Consider the following 8156-nt stretch of genomic DNA (forward strand, 5'->3'; position numbering starts at 1 on the left):
GGAGTACATGTTCTCTCAGGGTATTTAGGGGACTTTCTTGGTTGGGTCTTCTGTAATTTTGGGCGCTTGGCCGCACCATGACCCGTTGGGGCGACCACTGGTCGTTTGACCGGTAGTTGCGTCTTCTCTCATCTTCCTGCTTCTTCCGACAATTTCTCGCAAAGTGGCCTGGTTGGTCGCAGTAGAAACATCTCTGTGTTCTGTCATCTTCCCTCTTCCTACTTCTTCTCTCATACTCTGTCATGTCTGGAGGTTGTGCCGAAGACTTGGAGGAGCATGGTCTTTTCACTTCTGAGTTCTTCTCTATGAAACTTTCCATGGCACGTCCTACGGCCTTCTGAACCTCGTCTCTGATAGTCTTCTCTACATCCGAGTCGGAGTTTATTACTCTGTTATACGAAGTTTTCTTCCAGCCACTTCGTTCGGTTTCCGTCTGTATGAATGTCTCAGTTGTGATTGCTGCTTGAATCATCTCGTCAAGACTTGTAGGTTTGGCATGAAATATGCCCATACGGATTTCGGGACTTCGGATGGCATCTGTGAAATGAATTCTAGACAATCTATCGAGTCCTTCAGAATCAAAGTTTGAGTAGGCCTTAGTTGTGAGCTCTCTGATATGTCGTCCCAATTCTTGGAGTGATTCATTTGGTCGTCGCTTGCGATTTCTAAGTTCCAGTAGGTAACTTTCCGCCTGCTTTGCTGAGGAGAAACGGAAGGACAACTTCTTCTTCATTTCTTCAAAGTCCCATCTAGTTCCTCTCTGTTCTTCTAGAAGTCGGAGAGCTGGTCCTCTCAGACTTGCTGCCAGATATTTTGCTGCTTCTTCGTCTTTCCATTTGTTGATTTCGCAACAAGATTCGAAGTGTGAAGAGTAGTCTTTCCAATCGGTGCTGCCATCATATTTGTCCGGCATTATTGATGGACGAATGTTGCTTTCTCTCATCTTCATCTGATGGGCGAATCTAAGATCAACTTCTGTCAGTGGTTGTCTTATTTCCTGATGATTTTGTAGATTGGTTGTTGGGGCGTGAACTTCATGATCGTCTTCCTTTATCTCTTCTTCTTCCTCCAAGTGTTGTTCTTCATTCTTCACTATTGTTCCTCTGTGAAAGTTGAGTTCCACTTCGCTATCTCCCGAAGAATTTGACATATCTTCAGTGGTTGAGTCTGAACCGGCTCGTCTTTTGGACTTGCGTCTTCTAGACTTCTTCGTTAGGGTCATCGCCATTTGTTCCATGAGCTGGGCTAGTTGAGCCAAAATGCGTGTTTGCAAGCCATGTTTCTTCTTTTTCTTCTTTGAATCTTGGGATTTCAATGTTTCTTCTGAGGAGGAGTCATTTAAGTCACTTTCGTCTGTAGCCTCTTCTACCTCTGATGACATCATCCCACTCCTGACACCAAACTTGTGGCGGCCTCCTCTTGCTTCTACTCTGTCATCAACGTCGTTGTTCTCCTCGTTCATCATTATTGGAGGTTCGGAAGTGTAGCTTATACCATCTTTGGCTAGTGTTGTATCATATTCTATCTTGTGTTGTCGTTTGTCAGGATTCATCATGTGATCAGGCCGAGTGTAAGATTATTAAGTCCCGAGCGGAAAGACTTTAACTAATCTTTGAAGCTAATTCACGCAATATGACAGGGGGCACTATCCACCAAATGAATAAGTTCGTTTCGATCAAAGTATATGATCTTGATGCATAGAGGTACTTCGCTACTCAGTACTTATAAATTGGACTGTGTTATCTAAGTGTATACTTCAACGAAAGTGATTTATACTAGTTCGAATTGAATTAGTATAAATCCAATAACAAACTTGAGTATGGGACACAAAAATAATCATTCAAGGTTTGTGACTAAGATTTCAGTTTCAACACAAAAACAAAAATGTACACTTTATTCACAGAATATACAACATATGTAATGCGCCACTGTTACAAATCAAACTTATAGCTTTATATAAGCCCGGAAGTTTATAATTGATATAATATTAGCCCAGAGGAATTATTGAATAAACTTGATAGAGTTTCTAAGAGAAGCCGAACTTAGCCAAGAAAATGGATACACTAAATGGCGAAATCTTTATCACTTAAGTGTCTATTGGGGGAAAGTTCTGGCATCTAATATTTATGGAGTGGACTTCAGAGTTTTATCCGGCGTCTCGTGTAGCATTCCGGCGTCTATTCATCGGAGCATTCCGGCGTCTAATATCTGTAAATTCCTATAGTACCACGTCTTCTTGGATTTTTCCGACGTCTAAGTCCGAGGAGTTATAACATCTTCTATTAGGGACCATTCATCTGGCAAAGTATGGGGGGGGGGGGGTTAACTCTTAGCTATTTTCATAGTTTCCCATCTTAGTCATCTTAGTCATCTAAGAGCGTACATTGGTATTGGTCTTCCACGTCTCTAGAGAGTTCTTCTAGTTCCGGCGTCTCTCCCCCGCTCTGCCGAGCTGCCTAAAATTGTACGGTATTTATACACCTTATGCGGACGTTGGAGAGAGCACTCCTACGCGGACGCGGAGTCCGTACGTACTACGCGTAGAATTGGCAGTGCGAACTAAAATGTGTTTCTTTGACTACCAAAACCTCCTTAATATCAGAAACTGGAATAGCCTATGCTGCTTACACATACATCAAAGGGAAGAAAAAAACATTCTTTCTCAGCTTATTACTATAATTATTCCGAAAAATCTTCAAATTCAAACTGTAAGGCCAATAACGAGGAAATTTCCCCGAACCTCACTACCGTACAATGCGCGTCAATACATGCCTCTAATACATAGCTATACACGGGCTTACAACCGATCCGTCATAACATGTCTTAATTCATAGAATTGAAATATCTGTACGTTAATCCAATCAAAAACTTCCGTGGAATTATCATTTATGTCGGTAACCAGATACTTCCCTCAGTGTATAAGATTAAATTTAAACAATAATATGAGTTTTAATATTCTAGGTTTTGGATACGGAGTCAACCTCTGCTTTCATGCATAAAACTCCGCACTGTACAGTCTACGCGCACTGTCCGCTATAGGACGCGCGTAATGTGTAATGCGTAAACGACTACTACGTAAACTCTGTCATTTCAAGGTTACTTCCGAAGGAGAAACACGTACTTTTCTAGCGGTTCCGTTATTCTAAGGAAATGTCAAACCGTTAAACACATGGATCTATCATGAAGGGAATTTCCTGATAATACCTCACAACGAAGTTTCTAACTCTATAACAATAATTATCAAAGTTATCGACGTGAAATCTAATGGAGCCTATAAAAGTCTATTCATCAACAATGACAACAACTGGATACAGTGACTATAGTGTCAACACTGGTAAGTGATACCTAACGATAATCGCTAAGTTTCAGAGAATATTTTGAAGTAAGACACAATAATGATAAATCGATCAATGTCATCTATTGTTGTAATAATAGATGCCACTATACCTTGTCTGAAGTAGTGTTATGCTTCCTGGATTGCCAAGGCAAATTGAAGTTCTTTGACACTGACGTATACACTCTAGTAGCTAAACGTAGTAAGGTTGGAGATAAGTATAAGTATGAGCAGTTAAGCAGACGATAAGGAAATGTAAGGAGGTAAAATTTACGTCATAATAGATTCCAAGAGAAGCTAGTCTCCCTCCCTAACCTATTGTACCATAGGGTGGTTACAATACTATATCTAATTTACTATCAAGACTGTGTTTACCATCTTTCCCGTGTTTGAAATAATACCAAGTACCAAAACCCATTTGCAAATGCCTTTCAAATCACATTTCTGGAGTTGGTGCATTTATCATCTTTATCACGAGTCAAGAGGAAGGCCTTGTCACTGTGCAGTTCCATTGAGTACTAGTAGTTTGACCTGGGGAGCCGGAGCAGAGACCATGTTAGCATGCATCAGGGTCTTCTCTATAGAACTCACTCCCTCAATTGACATGTAATTCCATTCATTGAAGTATTCAAAAATAATCTCAAGAAGCATTTGTTTAACTTGGCTTATAACAATTGGTTATCATTATTTTGATACGTATGTCCTGTACTGTTTCACTTTGCAGTTTTCTTTCTTTTATGTATGCTGTATGTAATTCATATCTTGTACAAGTTGCACCACGAGCATTTAATCATTAAGATGGATTTGGCAACTTATATATCCCATATCATTATCACCATTAGGCAAAAAAAAAAAAATGTTTGTTTGCCCTTAATTGTCAAAACCTAAGAGGGTCGGTAGGTTTTTTTTGGTTTTTTTTGTGGTTTTTTTTAAATACCGATATCCTTTTTACCCATGTAATTTTGTAACTTTGGCAGGGCATCTCGTACACTCATCCTTCTGGCAATACAGTAAACCTCGCTTAAGTAGACACGATAAAAAAGTCCCGATTTTTGCCTTTGTTATTCCATGAAAATTTCTTCGTCTTAGTCGACATTTATAAGTCGACAACTCGCGTAAGTCGACCTGATTTTTGAGTGCCAACTGAGCTGAAATACGTTTTAATTCCCTCATCTCAAAATCTTATCACCATTCTCTGAAAAAGAATTGTTTTCTCGCTATGATTCCCAGCATTGAATATTGATAGGTATATGTATTGTATACATGAGCATGGTATGCGCTATTTACAATGATAATGTATCGAAATTGGAAACAGGTGGAATTCCAGAAGTTGGCATGGGTATGTCCAAGCTATAAACACTAAGCGTTTATCGTCTGCTGACAGAAACACTTTTCTGGTTTAAGAGCGTTTCAGATCACACAGTTTTCTGCGTCACAGGAAGGCAATTTCTAACCTCATTATCAAAGCAGCTTTGTGTTTATCATCTGCAAATATCTCCCTGAAAGTCATTTAGAAACCTTAATTCTATGCCAGAAGTGAGATGATAAATGCACCCTTAGGCTACATTCTTACAGGTAGTAGATGAGCAAGCATTTTTCAAACACTCAAATAATGCCTGCATGGATAACTTACAGATGTACTTGAGCCAACTCCTTGATAATCGATTTCAACTGCACTGAAAACATTTTACACTGTAGACATGTAAAGATCCTACATGTAATTACTCCCTGATAGTACACTCTCTAGTAAATTTAAGTTTACTACTAAATATTGACTATTGTATTACTACACTAACACACACTGCACACACACCCAAATGTCTATGACCACATTCCAACCAAGATCCTACACTAGTATTAAAAGGGCGGGGGGGGGGGGGGGGGGGGGGAACTATTTTGACCTCTAGAAATCTGAGCTCTGGTCAGGATATGAATCTGTGGTAGAGCTAGAGGTCTATTTTCTGCCATAGTGAATGAAATAAAAGGTGAAACTGAGGAATATTTTCTAAGAATATGTAAGATGGCTATTTCATTAAAAAAAAAAGTACAACTACAGTAACAAGTGCAGTAGGTCCAACCACACTTGCAACGAAATTACAACTGTTTTCCAATGCCATGGCTGTATGGGCATGGATTGGCCCCAACCAAGGTCCAAGTCCAGACATCTAAACTCAGTTAATTTTACCAGTAGGAGAGTTGATCGTATAACCAGACGCTTTTTTTTTCGTGGCTCTGAATTCCGTACTCACTCAGAGGATGATATTTCGACCAAAAATAGCAGGAGTTATTCACAAATTCCTGAAAATTAGAAATTCGGCAAAATTGTGAAAATTATTCACTCCGATTTGGGGAGAATAGACTTCAAATATACCCCTCTTCAAAAAGTTGTCTTTTTTCGCAGTGAAAAACTGCATTATAATTCCGGACATGATGTTTGTAATGGAATAATTGACCTCATTTTGCATATTGTCCTTGCACCAGAATCATATTTCATACTCACAATTCACCGTACACACTCTCCTACCAAGCGAACGACAAAGAAAAAATTGGCAAATGAGACTCAAATTTTGTATTTTACAGGAAAATGTCTAACATGAACATTTCAAACATATTCACATCATGTGAAAAATCGATGTCTTCTTCTAACGGTTAATCTAAACTAGCATTTTTTTACTTTTTTGTGTGGCATTTTTCGTGATTTCGGTCCATACAAGTACAACGCTCTGTGAATGTGTGACTGTGAGGCTAGTCTACACAGCCCTGCACGTATTGAATGCCATTAGTACACAGAATGTGCTTGTCCGGAATTACCATGCTGTCCATACCTGTATATACTTAGAGAGTTGGATGTAGAAGAATTAACTAGCCTAGAATTAACGTTAGAAACTTGAGACCTCGAGGTTCTAGATCAAAACATCAACCCACCATGCACCAGCAAGGCAAGGCGAGGTACAATGTATTGACCGAAAGATCGGTCTGTATCTGTCCGTCAGGGAATGTTCCGCGGAGACTGCGTCTGGCTTCACGGATCCCCTCCGTACGGATCCCCTCCGCTGTCTACGGAGGACAGCGTTAATGGCAAAATTAAGAGTCCTCCGGACAGACGGATCTTTCTGTCTAGGTGGGGTATTACTATTAAATTGGAATGGAAGGTAACTACACGCAGCGCTGTCGCGAAGCGACAGCGCTGCACCTCTATTCCTTCGCGGACGTTGTTATTGTTCACTGTTTCCTTCATGAATATCTTTATTAATCGTGGAAAACTAAAATATAAGGAATAATCGTAATCTATGACCATCATTCAATAACCGGTATGCGATTTTTTGTTTAATTACGTCTAAAACTTACTGAAATCTATGGCTGAAATCAGGTCTGTAAACGTCCTTACTGCTTCACTCCTCATCTGCGTGTTATATGAATAGCATTCACTCTCGTATACTACAACATAGGTAGTCGGGGCGGAAGTGATGAGATAGTCGGATGACCCCGACTAAAGAAGTTCAAATCATTGCCGGTGCAGCACGCGCGGATCTACTACAAGCTTTACGTAACACATGAAACGCACGGGCGCACGGGCGTACGTAAAAAGCAACCACTTCTGAATGCGCATGCGTGGTAGTTTGTTGTTTTTGTGAAGCTCTCGAAGGAAAAGATGCCACCGCACAATCTACTCCGAAAAATTCAACAATAAGGTCTGGATACCAACAAAACGCCGAATTCAACTCAACCATCAGGAAAATACGCTGTAGGTAAGTGTTGCAAATTATATTACTCCTAAAATCATACAAAATAAAAGGTATTTTATGTGATTTTGCCGTCAATAGTGACGGTCGTTTACAACGTTGAAACACTAACACATGTCAGACCCTGTGCGCAGCACAGTGTCTGGTCAGGCTAGAATGGAAGGTAAAATAGCGTGTCTCCCTTCAGAGATTAAAGTCTTTTTCAATAACAGACTCTCAAGTCGCCGTAAAGTGCATGAATGCCCAAGTTGTTATTGGTTGTAGAACCTATCATATTCCATAATCATAATCATGCATATAGAGATGTGTGATGTTACTCCACCAACACAAATATAATGGGATGGGACTAGCCCCGATATTGTATCGTATGCCGTAATTTTTATACCAATCATTTCATTGGGAAAATAACACTTTGAATTGGATTGACGAAGAAAAGCCGAAAATTTCGGCTATGTAAAACATAAAACAGAAACTTACACGTGGGATGATCGTCAAATAACCTTTAAAGTAACTTAGATTAGAAGTAACGTCTCATCAGCACGGTTCCGAGCTTGCGCCTGCGTCTGTACAGGGAGGTGACTCTTGTCTGTACCATGTAGACCCTACTTATACCAAGCACTGATATGACATGACTAGTGTACGTGTCTATAGGCCTACGTCTGAAGGTTTTTGTCAGCTTAGCTCATTACGTAGGAAGTGAACCTGTGTGTGTGTTGTGTGTGTGTGTGTTGTGTGTGTGGGTGTGTGTGTGTATGTGTGTGTGTGTGTGTGTGTGTGTGTGTGTGTGTGTATGAGGGGGGGGGGGGGAGCTATTATAGCAAGTCCCCCACACTTTTGGCTCTTAAAAAGAACTTCGATGGGGAAGTGGGGAATCGAGAAAAGTGAGAAACAAAAGAGATTGGGGGGGGGGGGGTGGCGGACTACTAGCAATTGACTTGGGTGGGGGCAGCTTTTAGGGCAGACCATGTGCATGATGTTCGCGATCATTTGTTTGTTTGCTTTTTTTTTTAACTCGTAAAAGTATTCTATCCCACTGGCAGAAATATCAATTCAAAAATAGTTTTCAAACGGAAATCAGA

The sequence above is a fragment of the Diadema antillarum genome, unplaced genomic scaffold, assembly GCF_040938485.1.
Source record: "Diadema antillarum isolate AM-2024a unplaced genomic scaffold, OU_Dant_1.0 scf00000110, whole genome shotgun sequence".
NCBI classification, from domain to species: Eukaryota; Metazoa; Echinodermata; class Echinoidea; order Diadematoida; family Diadematidae; genus Diadema; species Diadema antillarum.